At 38.2% G+C, this 25774-nt stretch overlaps 2 long non-coding RNA genes across 4 annotated transcripts in view; both read right to left on the bottom strand.

Annotated features, from left to right (window-relative positions):
- The window catches only part of LOC110258473 (uncharacterized), a 365891-nt gene that overhangs the window by 126939 nt on the left and 213178 nt on the right, over window positions 1-25774 (bottom strand). The gene's annotated exons all lie outside the window — the stretch shown is intronic.
- Window positions 890-25774, bottom strand: part of LOC146404484 (uncharacterized) — a 77909-nt gene continuing 53024 nt past the window's right edge. The window contains exons 10-13 of one of the 2 annotated variants that reach the window (XR_014840502.1): window positions 11169-11298; window positions 4281-4465; window positions 2504-2590; window positions 890-2337 (exon numbers count right to left, since the gene is read on the bottom strand). This is a non-coding gene — a long non-coding RNA (uncharacterized LOC146404484). Of the gene's footprint in view, window positions 2338-2503; window positions 2591-4280; window positions 4466-8631; window positions 8823-11168; window positions 11299-25774 lie in introns of those variants that run through there. The other variant, XR_014840503.1, reaches the window with a different exon arrangement.

The raw sequence follows: 25774 nt of genomic DNA, 5'->3' as shown, positions 1-25774 counted from the left end.
AATGTTCACCCATTCTCCTACTGTAGGCTATTTAATGTGTCTCCAACTATGGAGGAAATAAAAAAAAACTGCCATAAATATTTAGTTACACATTTTTGGTATACCTATTTTCCCCTTGGGTAAAAACCTGGAGGCAGACTTGCTGGTTCTTGTAGGAGTTTTATGGTTATATTCATTCTTTCCAATGTGTCTGTACACTTACAGTGTCTCATCATCAAGAGACAACATCATCATAAAAGCTCACTATCATCAGAAGAGCTCAAATTGCTCAGTATCCTTCCCAATACTTGGTATTTTTTCTTAGCTATCATAATGGATCTAGTTGGCATTGTTATTTAGCTAAAAGTCAATATGATATTTGGATTTTACTTGTAATTTTGTAAAGAAAAATGTTGCCCACTGAGTCACCAACCAGGGCCAGGTGAGTCTCTATGACAGAGGAATGCACCACCTGCAAGGCTGAAGCCCAGATGAAACATTTCCTGGCTCTACTAGGTGGGGTCAAAGCACTAATAGTACTTGGTAGACACTGTCTACTTAATTCACTCTTCTGCTAATTTGCTGTTTCTGGGTTTTTGCTACATTTACAGCTAAGCTGGTGCCTGTACTGGGAATTCTGGTTTGAAGTTTTGTTTGCTTTTAATTTTTTCTTCTTTTTAGGGCCACCCCAGGGACATATGGACGTTCCCATGTAAGGGTATAATTGAAGCTACAACTGCTTGCCTATACCACAACCACAGCCACATGGGCTCCAAGCCACATCTGCAACCTACACCACAGCTCACGGTAATGCCAGATCCTTAACCCACTGAATGAGGCCAGAGATTGAACCCACAGCCTCATGGGTATTAGTTGGATTAGTTTCCACTGCACCACAATGGAAAGTCCCTTAAATGTATTTTTATTTAGATATAGTTCTCATAACATAAAATTCAGTATGTTAATCATTTTTATGCATACAATTAGAACATCACAATGACAGAATTGGAGGCTCCTGACTCTCCCCCTGCTATGGGTGTATAAAAAGGGCTATGAAAGAATCATTTCTCCATGAAGAAATCTTCTGTGTTCACCAACCCAGAAGCTCTCCAAACCTCTATTATTGAGATTTTTATGGAGTCTTCATCATATAGGCATAATTGATTATTAACTCCATTTCAGCCCCTCTCTCCTCTCTGGAGAATGAGAAGGAGGGCTGCTAAAAGTTCCAAGTTTCTAAATCATTGGCTCAGTTTTTCCATTAACCAGTTGTCTCATTAGGTCCAAAGATATTCTTATCACCCAGGAGAGTCCAATGAATTTAGGAGTTCTGTGTCAGGAACCAGGGTCAAAGACCAAACATCAGAACAAGATGATCCCAGTGCTCTTATCACATAGGACATTGCAAAGGATTTAGGAGCTCTGTGACAGGAGCTTGAGGCAGAGTCCAATAAATTCCTTTCCCTGAATTTCAACAGGCTCTTCTGCTTGCTGTTGCATTAGCATCCCTCAGATGGGAAACTAAAAGTATTGTAGTAAATCTTAATTCTTCATTCTCCTTGAGCACCAATTTCAGTTCATCCACAAATTGTTCATCTAATTCACTGACAGTTTCTGTTAACTTTCACCTAAAACATCTTCTCATTTATCTCTCTCATCTCATCGCATCCTCTCATCCTCTTCTCCCATGGTGAAAATATCAAATTGTTAATACCTAATTATTACTGCCTATTCTCATTCTTGTGTGAGTAGAATTTTCTTTACATTACTACCAACATATTTTTCTAAAAGAGGTTCAGTTATACTCAATCCTTTGCCTCCAATTTTCAATGCATTACCATTATTACAGAATGGGTGTCAACTTCATAACATGGCATTTAAGGCCCTTTTAACATGGACTTGGTCCAACTTCCATCCACATTAATCCTGGGCTGCACCCCAGAAGCATCCTTTGTCACAGTCACACTGAAGGCCATAACCTTCAGCAATTTCATGCCTACATATTTTCATGTTCTCTAGCCCTCTATGGAGAATGCCCTCTCCTAGCAAATGGACCCAGGTTCTTGCTATTCCACAGTTAAGAATCACCTCCCTCTCAGCTTTAGCTGAGCCACCCCATCTTACCACATTCTTTCATTTATGTCCCCAGAGAACTCAGCACATGTCACTCTCACATTTATCACAAGGTAGCACAAGTTCAGCTCTTCAAGCCCATTCACTAGCTTATCCGTGAATGCAATGATTACTGAGCTGTACATAATTTGGCATTTTTGTTCTGTATAAGCTTAGTTATATTGAAAAATATAATTATGATGACCAAGGAGAGACCCTTCAAATTAATTATGTTAGCCCAGTGACCTGAAACAGATTAAAGAATTTCCAAACATGACAACATTTCACTTAAAGGAGGATTATGTGTTTAATATCAGTACTAATAAAGTATTGAATTCATTTAAGAAGAAACAAGTGCTATTTCCTAACAGAAAATAACCCAAATATAATACCAGGAATGAATCTTTCTTACCTTTATTCTTCCCAACCCAAACTGAAAAATATTGAGACTTCTAGATTGGGAAAAAGCTGCAGGAAATAATTTTGGACTTGGTTCCACCTTTAAATAAGCAAATGAATTTAAGAATATTAGTAAAGGAGGGGCTAGAAGGAAAACCTGTTTTCTTCCTAACACCTCAAGAACACTCTACAGAGGAAGACTTCTCCTTTCTTTCATTCCAATATTCTCTCAAGTATTACTCAGAGTAGAGTTCCTGCTGTGGTGTAATAGGATCTGTGGCTTCTTTGCAGTGACAGGATGCATGTTCAATCACCAGCCTAGCTCAGTGGGTTAAAGGATCCAGTATGGCTACAGCTGCACTGTAGGCTGCAACTTCAGCTCTGATCTGATCCCTGGCTCAGGCGCTCCATGTACCACAGGTAGACAAAAAAGAAAAAAAAGGATCACTAAGATTATTTCATTTCATGACTATGTGAACATCTTTGGAGGAATGGACTGCTTATGCTGCATGGCTCAGGGCACTGTTACTATTCAAACAGAAGTAAAAGTACAGAACTAACTCATTTTTGTTTTCATTTTCTTCTAACTTCTTCTTCTTTTTTTTTTTTTTTTTTTTGGTCTTTTTGCTATTTCTTGGTCTTGGGCCGCTCCCGCGGCATATGGAGATTCCCAGGCTAGGGGTCGAATCGGAACTGTAGCCACCGGCCTACACCAGAGCCACAGCAACGCGGGATCCGAGCCGCGTCTGCAACCTACACCACAGCTTACGGCAACGTTAAAATCTGAAGGCAGGAGAGAGAGCTTCTGGCTACCAAAAATGATAGTGTTGGAGTTCACACTGTGGCTCAGGGGTTTAAGAACCCTACACAGTGTCTGTGAGGATGCAGCTTCAATCCCTGGCCTCACAGAGTGGGCTAGGGATGGATCTAGCATTGCTGCAAGCTTCAGCCCAGGTCACAGATGCAGCCTGGATCCAACATTACTGTGGCTGTTAGGGTGGAAGCTGCAGATCCAATTTGACCTCAGCATGGGTATTCCATATGCTGCTACCCTAAAAATAAAAAAAAATGTGGTGCAGGTCTAAAAGAAAAGCAATAATATGAGGGCTTTGTCTATGGGACCCAACCAAGCAGATCAGAGAGGATGCATGAACTCAAAAGGTAGGTGAAAATTGCCAGATCTTCTCTTGTCTTATTCCACGAGGAAGATGGCCTTCTTCCCTTTTTGAAGGTTTGGTTTGTTTTTACAAATGAAAAAGGATGGCACAGAAAGTGTCATTAACTTACCCAATGCCAAACAGCAAGTCAATGCAGTTAAGGAAAGAAACCACTACTCCTCAGTCTGAGTTCCACCTGATCTAAACCACTAGGTCGTTCTTTCTGTCTATACATTTTTCTCCCAACCACACAACCAGTTCTTAAGATACAGAACAGACCCTAGGCTAATGGCCTCACATTCATCCATCTTTAATCCCTAAAACAAAAGTTAACTAAGCAATGATAACCCAAGCCATTAGTTAAGTACAATGTCACCTGAAGAAATAGATGATTATTACCCTAAGAAAATCCACTTCTCTGACTTTACAATGTTTTTCACTTTTAATACCTTAAGATTCCTTCTAGGTTTGTATGAACAACCAAAAGGATGATGACACTAAGGGCTTGATTATATTATTCCTATAAACAGAATAGTATCTCAGGCATGAAATCCAAGAGAAAAAAAATGCCTACATTTATCAGCATTTTTTTATCAGATTTCATTCATGTTTAAAATATTGAGGAAAACCAACCTTTCATGCACCTTTCCCTTTGCATCTCCTAGAGTGACAGTGACTATATGAACTCTGTCCAAGTCAAAGGCTGTGTCATACTGATGGAAACTGGATGTGCTCCAGCCCACCCAGATGTTAGCAGGTTCTTGTCCAGCAAAGACTCTTCCCAAGTAACAGTATTGTCAGTACAGCACCACCAAGTACTGGCAAAGGGAAAAGAAAGAAATCTCTGACTGGCAATGTCTCTAAGCTGCCTAAGAAGACAGTTATTGTTGAATATCATCTGGCTTCATTAAAACATTATAGGCACAAAGGATGCTGAAAAATAGGAAAAGTCATTAAACAGACATTTTGAATTATTTCAGAAATAATGGGAGAAACAGGAAAGACTCCACATGAGCCAAAAATGATCCAAGGCTTTTTATACTTCCAAGTATGTATTATGGGTGTGTACCTATAGAGTATGTTTCTATAGTAAAATCATCAATTCATTAGGCAGGTAAGCTTCAAATTCTTAAGGCTTATACAAGAACATTAATCTACAACAATTTTTTCACCTTGAATATGCTTTGCATTTCCTATCAATAATGTACAAGATGATGACCCCTTAAAATCACTTTGAAATAGTTCAGATCTCACACGTGAAAGTTAAGTTTAAACATGGAGGAACTCTACAAGGGACATAGCTATATATATATTTTTTCCATTTGGAATTTTATGTGAAGTATTTTCAAAATTTAACAGGGAATACAACAAAACTTGACCTCTAACAAAGAATGGTAAATGATCTTGTAGACATATTGCTGAGATGAAGGAAATTATTAAACATACTTGGATAAATTAAGTGGCAAATGAAAATGCTGCCAAGAATGAGGATCACAAAATCAGACCAGAGAGTGCCATTTTCAGGATTATTTCTCCTAAATTAGCACTCATTGGATAATGTATATCAGAATATACATATATATATACATATATTTTTCAACTTTTCAGTCCCTAAAAGATAAGTGAATGATTATTTTTAAAATAAGCTTGCTGTAGAGCAACAGGATCAGCAGTGTCTCTAGAGTGCTGGGACACAGGTTTGATCCCTCCTGGCACAGTGGGTTAAGGATCCAGTGCTGCTGCAGCTGTGGCATAGGTCACAACTGCATCTTGCATCTGATTCTTGGCCTGGAAACTCCATATGCCACAGGGTGGCCAAAAAAAAAAAGCTTGTTAAATATTATGAATCAAATATTTTGAAATGCAAAGCATGATCACTGGCAAATAGAAATAAATGGCAAAAGCTGCATCCGGCAATATTTGGAGATATTTTTGTTGTTATACTGGGCAGGTGCCACTGGCAGGGGCAGGCCAAGCATCCTGCTAATATCTGTCAATCTACAGGGCAGAATCTAACAATAAATATTTATCTGAACCAGCATGTCAACAATGCTGAGGTTGCCTTCTTATCCACACAAAAAAGTATTATTTAGAGAGAATACTCTTTAAATTTCAACCAATAATGCAAATACAAAATATCTTAAAAGCTAACTCTTGGGAAAAAAAGACATAAATAATGTATCTGATAAGAGGTTAATATTTAGAATATATATAAATTCCTACAACTTGGCAATAAAAAAGCAAATTACCACAGCAAAAATGGGCCAAGAGCTTGAATATATTTCTCTAAACATGATATACAAATGACTAATGAGCAACATCACTAATCATTAGGAAAATACAAATCAAAACTACAATGAGATATCACTTGGCACTCACGAGGATGGTTACTATCAAAAAACCAGAAAGTGACAAGGCTTGACAAGGATGTGGAGAAATTGGGACCCTTGTGCAGGGTTGATTGGATTGTCAAATAGTACACCTGCTATGGAAAACAACATGAAGCTTCTCAAAAATTTAGATTTACAACTCCCAGCAATCTCAGTTCTAAGTATATAGTCAAAAGAATTGAAAGTAGGGTTGTCAAAAGATATTTGGACACACATGTTCCTAACAGCACTATTCATGATCGCTAAGAAGTGGAATCACCCTAAATGTTCATCAGTGGATGACTGAATAAACAAAATGTAGTGTACACACACACTGGAATATCATTCAGCCTTAAAAAGGAAGGGAATTCTGACACACACACTGCAACACATATGAACCTTGAGAACATTATACTATATGAGATGTCAGTCATGAAGGGACAAATCTTGCATGATTTCATTTATATGAGTTTTTTAAATTTATTTTTTATTGTTATTTCCCCCAACACACTTTTTTCCCCAATGTACAGCATGGGGACCCAGTTACATATACACTTATACATAATTTTTTCTCCCATTGTCGTGCTGCATTGTAACTATCTAGACATAGTTCTCAGGGCTACACAGCAGGATATCATTGTTAATCCATTCCCAAAGCAAAGGTTTTCATCCATTAACCCCAAGGTCCAAATCCTTCCCACTCCCTCCCCCTCCCCCTGGGAAACCACAAGTCTCTTCTCCAAGTCCATGATTTTCTTTTCTGTGAAAAGTTTCATTTGTGCTGTATATTAGATACCAGCTATGAGCGATATCATATGGTATTTGTCTTTCTCTTTCTGACTTACTTCACTCAGGATGAGAGTCTCTAGTTACATCTATATTGCTGCAAATGGCATTACTTCATTTGTTATGGCTGAGTAGTATTCCATTGTGTATATATGCCACATCTTCCTAATCCAATCATCTGTTAATGGACATTTGGGTTGTTTCCATGTCTTGGCTATTGTGAATAGAGCTGCAATGAACATGCAGGTGCATGTGTCTTCCTCAAGGAAAGTTTTGTCCAGATATATGCCCAAGAGAGGGATTGCTGGATCATATCATAGTTCTATGTATAGATTTATAAGGTATCTCCAAACTGTTCTCCATAGTGGCTGTACCAGCTTACATTCCCACCAACAGTGCTAAAGCAGTCAAACTCAGAGAAACAAAAAGTAATATGGTGATACCCTGGGACTGGGGAGGTTGGAAAGTATAGGTCCTGTATGGGCATAGTTTCAGTTTTGCAAAATAAAAAAATTCTGGAGATCTATTCCACAACCATGTGAGTATATTTAACACTACTCAACTGTACACTAAAAAATGGGTAAGTTGGTAGATTTTATTTTTACCACAATGACAAAACTCATAAAAAAGTAACTCTTGGGTAAGTATGTCACAGGTAACAAATCACATAGCAAACAGGTTGTGTTACTGTTTTCTGTAGAATCCTTTGGGTGTGAAAAAGGATGAAATGGAAGAATGAACTGACCTTGGAAAGCCCTTACTCTCTATAACCCTCTCTTGTGACCCCTGCATAACTCCATATTTAAAATTATTTTGCATAGATCAATGGCCTTTGCTTCAGATGAGAGGGCTTTTCCTGAGCATAATATTTGTGGTTGTTAAACTCTGGCTTTGTAGTTCCTTTGTCCTTGTCCATTCATCTGGCACCAGATAGCCATGCCCTCTCTTCATGAGAACCTCAAAGTCAGAATCTGTGTCACAGTCTTCCAAATTCTTTTTGTGCCCAAAGAAGCTGGCACCAGGGATCTCCCCAGCTTCAGTCTTGGAGAAGACCTTGGTGCACTCAATGGGCATGATCAGATGGTAAAACATGATATCCATGCTGCTGTTCTGAGAGCTGAAGGACTTCTGAGTCATCTTCAAATACAGGTAACTGTCTATGGTGCCATCTATACTGGTAACATAGCAAAGGAGGAAGTGACAGTTCAAATGCTAATCACTGTCAATTTCCTGGTTCCAAAACCTCCAAGGCATCACCTTTAAAACCCCAAAGATGTCCCACTCATGGCATAATCTCATAAATGAGATCACTAAACAAAGGGATACAGACATACTCACAGTTGTGCTTCTAACTCAGAAGATGGTTTGGGAAATTCATGCTATATCTATAAATATTCAGATTGAGCCTGACATTGCCTATATTAAAAGAAGAATTATATATGGTTGATCCTTGAACAATGCAGGTTTGAACTGTTGGATCCACTTACAGGCAGGCATTTTTCAATAGCAAATACTATAGCACTACATAAACCAGGGTTGGCTGAAGTACATGTTCTGCAGGAACTATGGATGCAGAGAGCCAATTTTAATTTATATGCAGATTAACCCCAAGCTGGTTCAAGGCTCAAGTGTAGTTAGTCTAATCTGCTTCTCATAAAAAAACCTAAAGTCAGAGAGTAATGCTACCCTCAAATTCCACTACAATGGGGCACAATGGAACCATCATTTTAAAGGAAATGACAGAAACTGTCCAAGTAGGATCTCCCACATGTATAGACATTCTGCTCCTGGTTTGGGGCAGTGGTCTTATTTTTAAAGGAAAAGCAAACCTCAGTATGTTTGTGGCTTGATGGAACTTGGAGAAACTGCTGAAGCCTCTTGCTCAGTCACATGGTAATATCCCTTTTTGTGTCAACAGCAAAATAGATAATAGCCCTCTTGCAAGCCAGAAATGGTGAAATATTTCAAAGTGATGACATTCTTTCCAAAGTTCATCCTGGCCACCTGATCCACTCCAAGGCTACATACATGTATGAATTTGGGAAGAAAAAATATATATCAGCACCTTCAGGATCATTCATAGAAGATACTTTTAGTATGGAATTACCCAAAGTGTTGCTCCAGAATTCTTACCTTTGTGAGAACTGCTGCCCTGAGGTGAAAACAACAGTGGAGTAAAGAGACCATGGACAGTAATATTAAACAGAAAGGTCAGAAGAATCATGTTTGCTCCTGGCATCATCATTCATGAAAAGTGGGTTATAGGTAAGTCCCTTCTTTCACCTGGGACTTCTTCTGGGGCCTTAGGAGGCACAGCCCCTTCCCAGAGCCTCCTGGCTCCCAAGTGCATATGACTCTCTTGTTGAGGGCAAGGGAGAAAGAAGTTAAGTCCCAAAGCATGTTGCCAGAGAGCCTGAAGTACCAACACCCAACATAGCTGGGTTACAGATTTCTTTACATGGAAATCAAAGATAAAAGATTGGAGGCAACATTTTTAAAGGTTTTCATTCACTTATAGTAGCTTTTGATGTCTGAAGAGAATTTTGCCTCCTTTTTCATGAGGGAACCCTAGATCTAAGAATGGAAAAAAGTAAAAATAAACATATAGATATTTGGAGTAGTTGCTAAAATCCTACTGAAACTTTTCCATCTGCCCCCTTTCCCTTCAATGCCATTGCCCTTGCAGATTAAGCAGGATGATGCACAATTAACAGAAATAATTAAGATATCAAATCAAAGAATAAGTTAAAGTAAACAATTAACTACATCAAAAGTGACAGCAATGAGCAATGAAAAAAAACAAAATACATCAATATGCAGCAGGGTTAGTTAATCTTTCCATTCTTCATTAAAAAAGGGAAACCACATTAATGATATTAAGTGAGGGTTTTGGAATCAACTGCCTGTGAGGGGATGAAATGATGTTTTTCAATGGAGGGGGTGTTTCTATCCTCTTCATTTTCTTCTATAATATTTTGCATGAAAGTTCATGTAGTCAGCACAATAAACAAGGTCAGTACTGGATGCAGACTACAAATGAGAGGATCAAACTTGTGTATCAAAAAAGCAGGGGAGCCTAAGAATAAGCTGGTGAGTTTCTACCCTTATGATATCTATTACTTCCCTTTTTGAAATGAGTGGCAATGAAAGCCATGTATAACCCTCAAAACACACAATGAAAATTACATGGGATCATTCATAATGATGTCATCACAACTGTACAGTCAATATGTAAATAAACAGTGGTATCACAATACTACCAACAAGGAGGCAAGAACACATCTAGCAGGGTTTGAGAAGTGTGAATGATGAGTTTCCAGTTAAAATTAAAAAATCCACAGCTGTGTCTGCAGCTGTGCCAGCTCTTCAAGTGGTACTCAAGGGAAGTTGTACTAAAGAAGTGTCCCCAAAGGAATCAAAGAAAAAGACTGGATAAATACAATAGATATGAGACAGCCTGAACTACATTTGCACAGATTGGCACATCTAACTTCCATTTGATATAAACTAGGAGATACCGAGATAGAAATATTTCCTTAGATGCTAAACATTCCTTTCTTCCTAACCATTGTATATTCAGGAATTCCAACCCTAAAAGTCAAGTTATTGGCTACCTAAAAATATGTGCAGAGTAGATCTTTGGGGATTTGTCATACTAATATCTTAACTTTTCTGTATATTTGATATATTTTCATCTAAAAATCAAGTACTTCGTGACATGTACAAAAATTCATGTCCTCAACTGTTCACTGTGGCTGTTTAAGAATCATGGAATGTGGTTTGGTCAATAAATATATGTTTTTCTTTTCCTTGAGATAATACTATTTTGCTTTTGAAAATCTTGTTTTCAAGGCCCATTAATATATGGAAAAATATTTACATTAAATATTATTTTAAGAAAAAAAATGCAAAGTATGCTTTATTTTTAAAGATGCAAAAACACCAGAAGGTTTTTTTCTGTATATAAAAGAAGTTTCAGAATATTGGGAATTTTAATACATTTTCCTCCTTTTATTTTTTTCCTTTTTAGGGCCACATTGCAGCATATGGATGTTCCCAAGCTAGTGTCTAATTGGAGCTGCAGTTGCTGGCCTATACCACAGCCAGAAAATGCAGGATCTGAGCCACATCTGTGACCTACATCACAGCTCATAGCAGTGCTGGATCCTTAATCCACTGAGTGAGGCCAGGGATTTAACCCAGATACTAGTTGGGTTTGTTATGTTGAGTCACCTTGGGAACTCCATTTTTCTCTCTTTTATGCCTCTTGATTTAATCTTTTTTTCAATGAATATGTATTTTATTATGAAAACAAGGGATTTTTTTGTAAAAATAAAATATTCACTCAATAAAATGGGATACTTACATCTTTCTCCTACAGAAATTCAGAAGAGTGATGTGGATATAAAATGGGTGAAACAACATGGTCTTGAAGTAGTTGAAGTTCAATTTCTTAGGGCCAGTGATCATGCAGTGAGCTGGTGTTGGAAATCTTGCTAATAAAATTAGAGTACAAGGTTGATAAAGAACAATTTAGTAATATGCATGAAGATACTTGCAATGATTTGTTCCTTTATCCAAGAGATATTTACTGAGAAGCTAGTCTATGCCACAAACTGGGAATACTCGATGACTAATGTACAGATCCAGCTAAAAGCTTCTCATGGTCCAAGGAGGTGGGGAGCAAAATGACCTATGGATGCATTTGAGAAGACGGGGCACCAAGAGCTGAGGAGAGATCAGGAGGACTCAGCAGAAGAGTTACCATGTAAGAGGAGGGCAGAAAGGCAGCACTAGGAATGACTAGGAGAATTTGGAATCCAAGACATCTGGATTCCAGCTTCAGCTCCATCACCTCTTAGCTACTTGTCCTTTGGCAAGTTACTAAAATTCTCTCAGCTTTAATCCTTTCTTCTGTAATATCTACCTTGTTGAGTTTGAATTTTTTTTTTTTTGTTATTTCCCCAATACAATTTTTTTTCTAATATATAGCATGGAGACCCAATTACACATACATGTATATATTCTTTTTCAAAAATCCCATTATCATGCTCTGTATTAAGTGATGAGACATAGTTTTCAGTGCTGCACAGCAGGATCTCATTGCTAATCCATTCCAAAAGGAATAGTTTGCATACATTAACCCTAAGCTCCAAATCCATCCCACTCCCTCCCCCTTCCCCTCCCCCTAGGCAACCACAAGTCTATTCTCCAAGTCCATAATTTTCTTTTCTGTGGAAAGATCCTGTATATATAGTACTTAACATGGACGCTCACTAAATTTAAAATGGAAAAAGAAAAAGGTAAAAGAAACTAAATATCCATAATAAGAGAATGATTAATTTAATATGTACACAAGATTAAGTATGTACAGTTATTAAAAATCATGGTTAGGGCTTACCAAAAAAAAAAAAAAAAGGCTCAAAATGGAGGTAAAATTAATCTGGCAAAATTTAAGAAGTGGTGATTCCAGAAAAGGCATATACAGGTGCTCATCACACTATTCTTGCACTTTTCTGAAGGGTTGACATTTCTCAAAATATAAAACTGGTAGAAATATCAAAAGTTACACATAAAATATTTTTATGACTTAAGACAGTATTTATAATATTGAGTTAAAAAGGTGGCAATACAAAATGTTTTTATAGCTCAATATTTTGTTTATAGATATATTTATTATTTTTTTTTTGTCTTTTGTCTTTTTAGGGCCACACCTGTGGCAAATGGAGGTTCCCAGACTAGGGGTCTAATCAGAGCTGTTACTGCCAGCCTACACCAAGCCGTAGCAATGCCAGATCCTAGTCCCACCTGTGACCTACACCACAGCCCACAGCAATGCCAGATCCTTAACCCACTGAGTGAGTCCAGGGATCTAACCCATAACCTCATGGTTCCTAGTCAGATTTGTTTCTGCTGCACCATGACGGGAACTCCTCAATATTTTAAATGGGAGAAAAAAGACATTAAAAGTCAAATTTCTCTCTGGGTGGTGAGAATATATATGATAGTTTTAAACCACTTTCATCATACTCCTTTGTGTTTTTCAAATGCTCAAAAGAATTTACTAATTTTATGAAAAATAAATGGATGTGCTTTTTCATTAGAGTATAGGAGGGGATGATATTATCTTTGCTTTATATTTTTTGTCCCCTTGAAGGCAATCTATTTGCAAAAGTATATCCCTAAGTATAAATTATGCTATTTTTTTCTTTTTACTTTAAATAAGGCAGAACTTCATAAAAGTTAAATTGTATTCTGACTTCTGAAGATGCAGTATTAGTAGCTCCTATGATAATAAAACAACAGTTGTTTCTAAAAACTAAAACTTAGCACATCACACAGCAGGAAGGACTAGACAGCAATGGCCTCAGAGCAGAAAGGAGGTGGGGACAAGGCCTGGCACAGTTCAGCTGCCACCTGTGGAAGAGCCAAGCCTCAGCCACTTCCTTTGGCCAGTGCCCTGCCAATAAAGTGCTAACAGGGGGTGAATGCTCACCACCCAGGGCTCCATGACAGCAGCCAATTCCCTGCTTACCTGAGGCTGCATCTCAGTGAAACATTTATTGAGAAAGGAATCATTTATTATCTTTTCCTAGTGATTTAAGTCCAGTCTCAGCTTCAATTATAGCCAAGTGGCCAGAAAAGAAATAGAAGATCTCAAGGTCCATGCTCTCAGCCAAGGCTGTAAATCACCAGAGTAGAGATTTTAGGTTTTCCTGGACCATATGTTCTCTGCCAAAACTACTCAAGTCTGAATTACAGTGCAAAGGTGGCCACAGATAGTGTGCCAGCAAAGGAGCAATAAATCTTTATTCACAAAAAGCTGGTAGAAGTCTGGACTTGGACCTCAGGCCTCAGTTGGCCACCTTCTACTCAAAGTTTTCAACATTCAAATACTGCATCAGGTCCCTCCATTTGGCAAATATCTAATGACCACCTACCAGGTCCCAAACACTCTTCTAGGCTTTGGAGATACAGTTGTGAACAGAATGAACAGGAGCTGCTGACTTTCTAGAACTTACATTTACATAGAGAAGGCATATAATGAGTAAATAGAGCTATCAATATATACATTTATCATGTCAGGAAATCATAAATGCTATCTATCAATGGACAGAAAGTTTTGCCATAAATCACACAAACTGATAAGTGACCTCACTCTTAATAACTTTCCACAGCAGAATATGATAAGTGAGGTTCAATTCTTTAGTAGTTTGACATAGGCTGAACACAAACATATTCCAACACAATAAAACAAATTGCCACTAATTCATGCACACACCCCAGCAGAGGTAAAACATAGGTTCTCCCTTCCTGTCCTAGGTGGTTTCCATCTTCTATTATGTTACCTTAATGGACACCCTGCACATAACCAAGCCCAATGTATCTAAGGGAGGTTTCTTCATGCAGTGGATCTTAAATTAGTCCTCATGAATCCCATTGGTGACTTGGGCCTGTGCCATATACACCCTAACTACTTGTAAATCTGTTAACAGAGTAGCTACAATTTATGGCTAAGTTGCTTCCTCCAACAAAAGACAGATGGCTTCAGTGAATTTTAACTCTCCCCACTGATGAGCCTCCCTGCTCCTGAGAAGAGGGATGTGTTGGGAGTATGCAAGTCCAGCAATGTAACTGTCAGTCACAAGGATGTGGGGGTGTGATGCAGGCATGACATCTGTGGTGGAAGCCAAAAGGAAAAGAAGATATAGCAAATCGCAAGCATAGCAGATTTCCTAAGAATATCTGAATGCATATTTTGAAATTCCTGAAATACAGAGAGGAATCTGCATTTATAACCCAAACCAAAGGTCCAAAAGCATAAAAAAGGCCTAATATTATACCACCATGTAAATATGAATTATTTGATCAGGTAACACTGCTGGCCTACTGTGTGCCAGATAATACATGTTCCCATTTGTTAATTTTTTCCCCAGACTCAAACCTCTCTTGAGTGCTCCGTTCAATCTTTACTTAAAAACAAAACAAAACAACAACAACAAAACAAAACAAAACAAAACAAAATACCCAACTCCAGAAGAAAAAGAGGAGGCCACATCAAGAGGTAGGAGGGGGAGTTCCCGTCGTGGCGCAGTGGGTAACGAATCTGACTAGGAACCATGAGGTTGCAGTTTCGGTCCCTGCCCTTGCTCATTGGGTTAACGATCCGGCATTGCCGTGAGCTGTGGTGTAGGTTGCAGACGCGGCTCGGATCCCGCATTGCTGTGGCTCTGGTGTAGGCCGGTAGCTACAGCTCCGATTCAACCCCTAGCCTGGGAACCTCCATATGCCGCAGGAGCGGCCCAAGAAATAGAAACAACAACAACAAAAAAGACAAAAGACAAAAAAAAAAAAAAAAAAAAGAGGTAGGAGGGGCAATTTTGCCTATAAACAACCCCATACCTCCTGGGTGGGAAGCTCCACAGACTGGAAAATAACTGGTTCACAGAGACTCACCTACAGGAGTGAGAGTTCTGAGCCCCACATAAAAACCTCATGTGTGGGGATCTGGCACTGGGAGAAAGAGCCCCTGCACCATCTGGCAATGAAGGCCAGTGGGGCTTGGGTGCAGGAGCTCCACAGGACTGGGGGAAATGGAGACCCCATTCTTAAAAGTTGCACATGGATTTTCATGTGCACTGGGTCCCAGGGCAAAGCAAAGTCTCCATAGGAAACTGAGTCAAACCTGATTGCAGTTCTTGGAGGACATCCTGGGAAAACAGGAGTGAACTGGCTTGTTGTGAGGGAAGAACATTGAAGGCAAAGCTCTCAGGAATATTCAGCAGCTGCCTTTCTCTGGAGGTGGCCATTTTGGGAAAATCTGGCCACACCCATCCGTCAGTGCTGAGAAGCCCCAGGCCAAATAACAATCCAGGTGGGATCACAGCCCCACCCCTTAGTAAATAGGCTACCTAAAGAACCCTCAGGCACACAGATGCCTCTAATCCCATCCAGAGCCTAAGTCCCATCCACCAGAGGGATTACAATCGGCTCCACCTACCAGTGGGCAGGCATCAGCCCCTCCCATCAGGAAGCCTACAACAAGCCCCCATGCTGACTTCAGCCACAAGGGAGGCAGACACCAGAAGCAAGAGCAGCTACAACTCTATTATCTGTAAATAGGTCAACACACCCAAAACCTATAAAAATGAAAAGACAGAGAACTATAACTCAGATGAGGGAGAAAGGGAAAACCCCAGAAAATCAGCTAAGCGATGAGGAGACTCTCAGCCTCCAGGAAAAAGACTTTAGATTGTTGATGCTGAAGATGATGCAAGACATTGGAAGTAAACTGGAGGCAAAGATGGATAACTTACAGGACACACTGAGCAAAGAGATACAAGGTATAAAACTTAAACCAGAAGAGATGCAAAATACAATAACTGAAATAAAAAATTCACTAGAAGCAGCCAACAGCAGAATACAGGAGGCAGAGGAATAAATAAGTGAGGTGGAGGACAGATTAGTGGGAATTACGGATGCAGAACAGAAAAGAGAAAAAAGATTGAAAACAAATGAAGAGAGTCTCAAAGAACTCTGGGACAACGTTAAACACACCAACATCCATACTACAGGGGTGCCAGAAAGAGAAGAGAGAGAGAGAGAAGGGGACAGAAAAAATATTCCAAGAGATAATAGCCAAAAACATTTCCAACATGGGAAAGGAACCACTCACTCAAATCCAGGAAGCACAACGAGTAACATATAAAATAAACCTAAGGAGGAATACCCTGAGACACATATTAATCAAACTGACCAAAATTAATGACAAAGAGAAAATCTTGAAAGCATCTAGGGAAAAGAAAAAAATAACATACAAGGGAACCCCCCCCATAAGGTTATTGGCAGATTTTTCAGCAGAAACCCTGCAGGCCAGAAGGGAGTGGCATGATATACTTAATGTGATAAATAGAAAAAAACTCCAAGATTACTCTACCCAGCAAGGCTCTCATTCAGATTTGAAGGAGAAATCAAAAGCTTTGCAGATAAGCAAAGGTGAGAGAATTCAGCAATACTAAACCAGCCTTACAACAAATACTAAAGGAACTTCTCTAGGCAGAAAAGAATAGACAGCAACAGGAAACAAAATTTCCACAAATGACCAAGTCTCACCAGTAAAGGTATATGTATAGTAAAGATACAAAATCATCCAGGCACAATTATAACACCAAAATCAGAAATCATGAGAAGAGATGAGTATAAATGCAGGACACTGGAGATGAACTTGCAATTAAGAGAACAACAACTTAAAACAATCTCGTATACATATAGACTCATATCAAAACTTAAGAATAACTGCAAACCAGAAATCTACAATTGATACACAAACAAGGAATCTCTGGAGAAGAAATATATCTCACAGTAAATAAGTGCATAATCCACCATGAAGGGGGTCATTTAACATCATTCTTGGAATGCTGAAGTCTTCTTAGATCTGATTCTGATTTCCTCTCCATCAAAGAATTTATGATAATTAAAATTAAATAACACAACTGTATGATTAATTAATACAGTTCTACAGTTGTATTATTAATAACCATTTCTCTCCATGGTACAATGTAAGGTCTATAATGTCTTGTTTATTACATCACCTAGAATGGTGTAATGCTTATATTGAAGAATCATTAAGATGTGAAAAATTGTGAGGACATATTTATATAGCTACACTGTTTTTTTAACCAATTCATGCATTTTATATTTTACTTATTTTCAGAGGGTGTTATTATTTTTGTTATTCTTACCAGTTGTTATTCTTTTTATTATGCTACATAAAATATTTAATGGTATCTAAGGCTTTCTTCTTTATAAATTTTAGTTGCATAATATACACAATTTTAATATAATGCTAATTTTTAAAGAAAAATTGAAATGTAATAGATAATACTAAATAGTAAAGATGAAAGCCATACAAAATGGGATAAAGTATAGAATAAATTTCCTATTTGTCTCAGCATATTTTCCATTCCACTTCTCCAGAGGGAGTCACTTAATCTGTTTCTTAAGATCCATGATATAATAATCTGTGTGAATGTAACTGTGTTTAAATATATGTATTTTATTCTGTAAAAAAATAAAAATTAAATTAAAAAGAAGAAGGAAATATTTGCCTTCTCCCAACTCCCATTTATTATTAAATACTAACCCTATTTAAGATGAGGGAACAACTAAGTTATTAAATCATCTCTCTAAGGTCCTATGATTAGTTAAGTGGGGGGTGTTAAAATTTTAATCAAGACTGTAGAGTGGGAAGGTCAAACAAACAAACAAAAACACTTGCCTCAGATTTCTCAGCTCTTTACAGCTGGAAGAGGCATGAAAATCCATTTACAATTAGTATTTTCTATTTTAAGGAAATGAAAACAGGGAATAATTGCCCAAGATCACACAGAAAGAATTATTTTCAGAATTGGGGCTAGGACCCAAGGCTTTGGACATGGTATTTATTGCTTCCATTCCATTTTAGGTTGGAAAATGAATCAAGGGATTATGCTAAATGAGTTCTTAGGAAACTTACTATAATGCAAATGTATCTTCAGTGCATGGAGTTTATAATGTCAATGTTGGCATAATAGGGACATTCCCATACTTTCTTCCTGGCTCATGGTTCATTTCATATAATCAAGATCATTAGGAGTGGGGTTTTTTTTGGAGGGGGGGCACTGTGCCTGTGGCATGTACAAGTTCCCAGGCCAGGGGTTGAACCTGAATCACAGCAGTGACAATGCCAAATCCTGTAACACTAGGTCATCAGGGAACTCCAGGAGTTTCCTTTCTGAGCTTGAAAATAATTTTAAAGCCATCATATCCTCTCCATCAATTCAAATCCAGAGAAAAAGTTTAATATATACAAGATTCTGACATACTTTATTCTAACTCATGCCTTCATCTTTTTAGGTATAACTCAAACCACCCCACACTAGACCTTGCTGTTTGGCTCTCCAATAGTTGCAGATAATGAACCTCTGGTGTTGTACTTTTGTATGGCTCCTTCTAGTACCTCAAACATAGATTCACTATATGCAAAGCCACCAACTTCCAGAAAGACTAGTATGGATACAAATTATTTCAATAAATTACCTACCAAATTTTTTCTCAAAATGGTCTGTAAGATAGAAATCTCCTGTGTTCATCAACATATAAAATTTAAGTGTCAATTAACTTGTCAGTTAATGCTAAAAAGTTTAGTTCCATGGAATTCCCCAATCATTTTACAATGAATCTCCTCAAATAACATAAGATCAAAAGATGTATATTAAATAATAATCTGAAACTTAACTCTAAATATTGCAAATGTCCTCACTTCTTAACTTAAAGTATTCCATGGATGTAGTACATATTTAAGTATTCTATGCCCAGAAATGACAAGGGGCTTTCTTTTTTTGTTTTTTGTCTTTTGTGTTTTTTTCAGGGCCACAACCACAGCATATAGGTTCCCAGGCTAGGGGTCTAATTGGAGCTACAGCTGCCAGCTTATGCCACAGTCGCAGAAACACCACATCCAAGCCATATCTGCAACCTACACCACAGCTCATGGCAATGCTGGATCCTTAACCCACTGAGCAAGGCCAGGGATCAAACCCACAACCTCATGGTTCCTAGTCAGATTTGTTTCAGCTGCACCATAATGGGAATTCCTCAAGGAGATTTCTAGGATAACTTATTTTTCTGATTCTAGGCAAAACTATGAGACAGATCATGCCAGTTTCCAACATCTTCATACACTCTAAAATCCATTTAATTTATAACTAGCTGTCTTTATCTTCACTCAAAACATTTAGTGTTGAGAGGCAGGATAAAGATGGTGGAGGGGTAAGATGTGGCATTCATCTTCTCCCACAAAAACATCAAAAAAAAAAAAAAACTTCATATTGAATGATTTGCAAAGAACATCTACTAAACACTGGCAGATTTTTAAACCTCCAAAAAGGGCAAGAAATCCTCCACAAAACTAGGTAGAACTAAGGGAAATAAAAGAGATAGAAAAGGAATCAGGACAGTACCAGCACCCCTGAAAGGGAGCTGTGAAAAAGGAAAGGAACCCATACCCTGGGAAGCCACCTAACTGATGGGGAGATCAGCCAAGATGGAGGGACCTGAAAGCCTCAGTGAAAATTGCAGCATCTGGACTTAGGAGGACAAAGTAGAATGAGAGCCACACAGACCATCAGTACCACCTCTCACAACACCATAGCCTGAGATACCTGGGCAAGGGCTTAGCACTGAGACTCAGGCTCTGGAGTTCAGTTCCAGGGAGAGGAGTAGGATTGGTGGTGTGGAGACAGCCCAAGGAAGCTAGAGAGTGGTTTGCCAAGGGCTGGGGAGCAGAGAACCAGAGATGAGGGAACCTGGGAGGAGTTCTGGGCCTACAGGAAGGCATGATGCCATTGCTGGGGAGGGCAAGAAGAGGAAGGGAAGACAGCCATAGGAATATTTTACTCTGTGCATGCACAGATTCTTGGAAGGCAGGTCTATGGGCAGTGAGGCCCCCCTTTTGTTGACTATGGGTTCATATATCTGTGCATGGGCTAAGCATGATGAATAGATTCTTGCATGGTCTACAGGTAGTGGGGGCAAACCATCTCAGTTATCTCCAACTCCAGAAGTGGTGTGACCTTACACCACTAGGGGACAGTGAACAGACACCACTCTTGGCCCCAGTCACCTCAGAGGTCAGCACAGAGAAGGGCACTGCAACTGAGCACCACCTGTTGTTGCTCTAATTTCCCTGGAAATACACACACCCTGTTGCTGTCACTGCCAAATGCTCCTGGCATTGCCTAAACCTGCCTGAGGCTCAATGCCACTTCCCAGGTCCCTGCAACTAGGAGCAGCCTGTGCCAACTTCCTCTGGGTCCCTGCTTCTGTCAAGGGTCCAGCAAACAGGTGCTGGCTATTAGCACTTCCCATTGCCTCCATCTCCCTGGAAGCATGCACAACACCCTATTAAGGGGATAACAGCCTGCACACACTGAGGAAAGAGACAGAAAACACCTAAACCCTCATTCCAAATATAAATAGTAAGCCCTCACAAAATCCCCAGGAGCACTCTCACACATAAATAGCCAAACAAGACTACAGTAGTTGGTTTCTCTTAATTCACAGAACATGAAAAATTAAGCAAAATGAAGAAGCTCAGGAAGCATTCCCAGCTAAAAGAACAGGAGAGTCCACCTGAAGGAGTAAAAAAATATGAGAGACCTCTGCAGTCCAACAGACACCAAGTTCAAAAAGGAGATGGTGAAGACACTGAAGGAACAAAGGGTGAATATGAAGGAATTAAGAGCAGATATGAACAGTCATGTAGATGACTTTAGAAAGGAATTAGAAAATATAAGGAGCCAAGAAAAATTAGAACATTCTTCTGCAGAGATGCAAACTGAGTTAAAGCCACTGCAAATCAGAATGAATACTGCAGAAAATGAACTAGTTACTTGGAAAATAGAATAATGGAAATCACCCAATCAGGACAACAGATAGAAAACCAAATGAAAAAATAATTGAAAGCAACATAAGAGATCTATGGGATGATATAAAGCAGGCCAATCTATGCATAATAGGGATTCCAGAAGGAGAAGAAAAAGAAAAGAGACTGAAAAGATATTTGAATAAATTATGGCTGAAAACTTTCCCAACATAAAGGAAACAGATATCAAGATACAGGAACCACAGAGGCCACAAACATGTTGAACCCAAACAGGCCCACACCAAGACATATTATAATAAACCTGCAAAAATTACAGAGAGGATATTAAAGGCAGTGAGAGAAAAACAAAGAGTTAATTATAAGGAAACCCCATAAGGCTATCAGCTGACTTCTCTACAGAAACACAACAGGACAGAAGAGAGTTGCTAGACATATCCACAGTTCTAAAAGTGGAATATTTGCAGCCTGGGTAAAACTCCACCCAGCAGGAATATCATTTAAATCAGAAAATAAATAAAGAATTTCTATAACAAACAAAACTGAAGGAGTACAGCACTACTAAGTCCATTCTTACATACTGAAAGGGCCCCTCTAAATAGAAAAGAAGTAAGAAGAAATAGCATGGAGAAAAATCACAATTGGAAAGTAATCACTTAAATAAGGAGTATGCAGAACAAAAAGAAAAAACAAACTACTGCAAAAGTGATGATAAACACAAGTAATAGCAAAAGGATAAAAATGAAGATTTTTTTAAAAAAAGACATCAAAATAAGAAAATGTACGAAAGGAAAGTAAGAAAATCTAGATTGTTTTTTTCTAGAAGATGTTTGAGCCCATGTGACTATCAGGCTAAAGCAAGCAGATATAGGAAGGGGTTAACATACTTGAAAAACAAGGCAACTACCAAACAAAAGCAAATATTATATCCACAAAAACTAAAAAGAAGAGGACAGAAGCATAAAGTAAATGAAAATCATCCAACCAAACAACAGAAAGGAAAAACATACAATCAACTAGAAAACAAGGTTGAAAATGACAATGAATACAAATTTATCAATAATTACACTAAATTTCAATGGACTCAATGCTCCAATCAAAAGATGTAGAATGGCAGATTCGATTAAAAAAAAGACAGTACCTTAGGGCAAAGGACACATATTAATTGAAAGTGAGGGGATGGAAAAAGGTATTTCACACAAATGGAAAAGGCAGGAAAGCAGGAGTTGCAATACTCATATCAGACAAAATGGACTTTAAATGAAGGTCACAAAAATGACAAAGAAAGACATGATTTAATGGTAAAAGGATTGATTCCTGAAGAGGATATTACACATGTCAATACATATGTCCCTAATGTAGGAACACCCAAATAATACAACAAATACTAACAGATATAAAAGGAGAAATTGATGGGAATACAATTATAGTAGACTATAACATCCCACTCACATCAATGGATAGATTCTCTAGACAAAAAATCAATAAGGCAACAGAGATCCTCAATGATACAACAGAAAATTTAGACCTAATTGATATTTTCCAGATATTATATCCAAAAAAATCAGAATATATATTCTTTTCAAGTGAACATGGAACATTCTCAAGGACTGACCACACACTGAAGTGAAGTAAAACTATCACTGTTTGCAGAAGGCATGATATTATACCTAGGAACTGCTCAAGATGCCACCAGAAAACTGTTAAGACCTCATCAATGAATTCAGTAAAGTTGAAGGATACGAAGTTAATACACAGAGATGGACTGCATTTCTATACACTAACAATGAAAGACCAGAAAGAGAAATTATGGAACCAATCCCATTTACCATTACATCAAAAAGAATAAAATACGTAGGAATAAACCTACTAAAGAAGCAAAATACCTGTACTCTGAAAAGTATAAGATGTTGATGAAAGAAATTAAAGATGACACAAACAGATGGAAAGATACACCATGCTCTTGGATTGGAAGAATCAGTATTGTCAAGCAGACTCTCCTACCCAAGGAAATCCACAGTTTCAATGCAATAACTATCAAATTACCAAGGATATTTTTCATAGACCTAGAACAAAATATTTAGTTTTTTTAGAAACATAAAAGACCCAGAATAGCCAAATCTATCCTGAAACAGAAAAATGGAACTGGAGGAATCAGGCTTCCTAACTTCAGAATATACTACAAAGCTATGGTCATCAAAACAGTATGGTACTGGCACAAAAAATAGAAATATAGATCAGCAGAAAAGGATAGAAAACCCAATTAAACTCACACACCTACGATCAACTAATCTATGACAAAGAAGGTAAGAATATACAGTGGAGACAATACAGTCTCTTTAATAAGTGGTGCTAAGGAAAATTGGACAGCTACATGTAAAATAATGAAATTAGAACACTTCTTAACACCATGCAGAAAAAATAAACTCAAAATGGATTAAAGATCTAAATATAAGACCATATACTATAACACTCTTAGATGAAAACATAGGCTAAACAATCTCTGACATAAACCACATCAATATCTTCTCAGATTTACCTCCCAGAGTAATGACAATAAAAATGAAAATAAGCAATGGAGCCTAATTAAACATAAATGTTTTCACACAGCCAAGAAAACCCTAACCAAAATGAAGACAACCCACAGAATGGGAGAAAATATTTGCAAATGAAGCCAATGACAAAAGATTAATCTCCAAATATATAAATACTTCTTGAAGCTCAATTATCAATGACATAAACAACCCCATCGAAGAAGGGCAGAAGATCTGAACAGACAATTCTCCAAAGATGACATACAGCTGGATGAGAAAAAAAAAAAAACATGAAAAGATGTACATCACTAATTATTAGAGAAATGCAAATCAAAACAACTGAGGTAACACTTTACACTATTCAAAATGGCTATCTATAAGGCTGCAAAACACAATTGCTTGAGAGGGTGTGGAGAAAAGGAAACCCTCTTACACTATTGGTGGGAATGTAAATTGGTACAACAAATATGGTGTGGAGGTAAATCAAAAAAACAAATACAGAACTACCACATGATCCAGCAATCCCAATATATCTGAACAAAACTTTCATTCAAAAAGATACATGCACTGAGGTGTTCATTACAGCACTATTCACAACAGCCAAGACAGGAAACAACTTAAATGTCTATCCACAGATGAAAGGATTTAGAAGATATGGTGAATATACACAGTGGAATACTATTCAGCCATTAAAAATGAACAAAATAATGTCATTTGCAACAACATGGATGGAACTAGAGTCTCTCATAGTAATCAAAGTAAGTCAGAAAGAAAAAGACAAATACCATATGGCACACTTATATCTGGAATCTAATATATGGCACAAATTAACCGATCTACAGAAAAAGTAACAAACTCAGGGACGTAGATGATAGACTTGTGGTTGCCAAGGAGGAGGGGGACGAAATGTGATGGACTGGGTGTTTGGGGTAACCAGATGCCAACTATTGCATTTGGAGTGGATAAACAATGAGATCCTGCTGCACAGCACAGAGAACTATATCCAATCACTTGTGATGGAACATGATGGAGGATAATGTGAGAAAAAGAATGTATGTTCATCTATAACTGGGTCACATTGCTGTACAATAGAAATTGACAGAACATTGTAAATCAACCATAATTTTTAAAAAAAAAATTATATGCACCCCTAAGCTCATGGAAGCTTTATTGACAATATCCAATACATGGAAATCACCAAAATGTCCACTGATTGGTGAATATATCTATGGTGAATGTATATATGGGGTGTGGGGGAAGGGAGAGAGAGAGATCAACAGACAAAAACAAAGAAGGGTAGAAAGAGCAAAAGAGTCAGATAGAAAGAACACTGAGAGACAGAATGAACACAGAAAGGGGAAAGAGTAGAACTCCCACAATTTTCCTAAACTGGTCTATATGTTAGAACACTATCACAATGTCCATCCACTCTGGAAAGGTGAGGGTTACATTGGAGGATGTTTGACCAGGAGGCACGAATGCTTGGAGCCATTCTGGGGCCAAGATGAGATACTTGAACTTGAACCTAAATGTAAGAGGAGGACCTGGAAAGTTGTGTGCCAGAGGGGTGATCTATGGATTTTATTGAATTACAACAACCCCACAGTGGTAGTAGTAAAGGAGGAGGAAAGTGAATGACTTTCCCTAGATCCCAGAGTAGAGCCAGGTCTGTCTCAATTGTAGTTTGTGCTACACCAGCCCTTTATGTCACCTTTCTTTTGCCAAGTCTGTGCATAAGCTTCATGGGATAGCAGCCCATGGGTTTTGCATGCACTGAAATTTGTAGAGAAAAGGAAACCCTCTTACACTATTGGTGGGAATGTAAATTGGTACAACAAATATGGAAAATGGTATGGAGGTAAATCAGAAAATAGGTCTATGCTTCATGGCTTCCCTGGGAAGTAGAAGCCAGAATGACCCCACTGTGCAAATGGAGTATAGGGATATCCTGAGAGGCATGTGACTGATCCAGGATCACATCAGCAGTGAGGAAGAGAAGGTGAGTCTGAACCTGAT

This window comes from Sus scrofa, chromosome 3, assembly GCF_054392235.1.
Source record: "Sus scrofa isolate SSC_HxYL_T2T_F1_AM1 chromosome 3, Sscrofa_HxYL_maternal_Yorkshire_Landrace_v2.0, whole genome shotgun sequence".
NCBI lineage: Eukaryota > Metazoa > Chordata > Mammalia > Artiodactyla > Suidae > Sus > Sus scrofa.
This window is presented reverse-complemented; position numbering and strand designations above follow the sequence as displayed.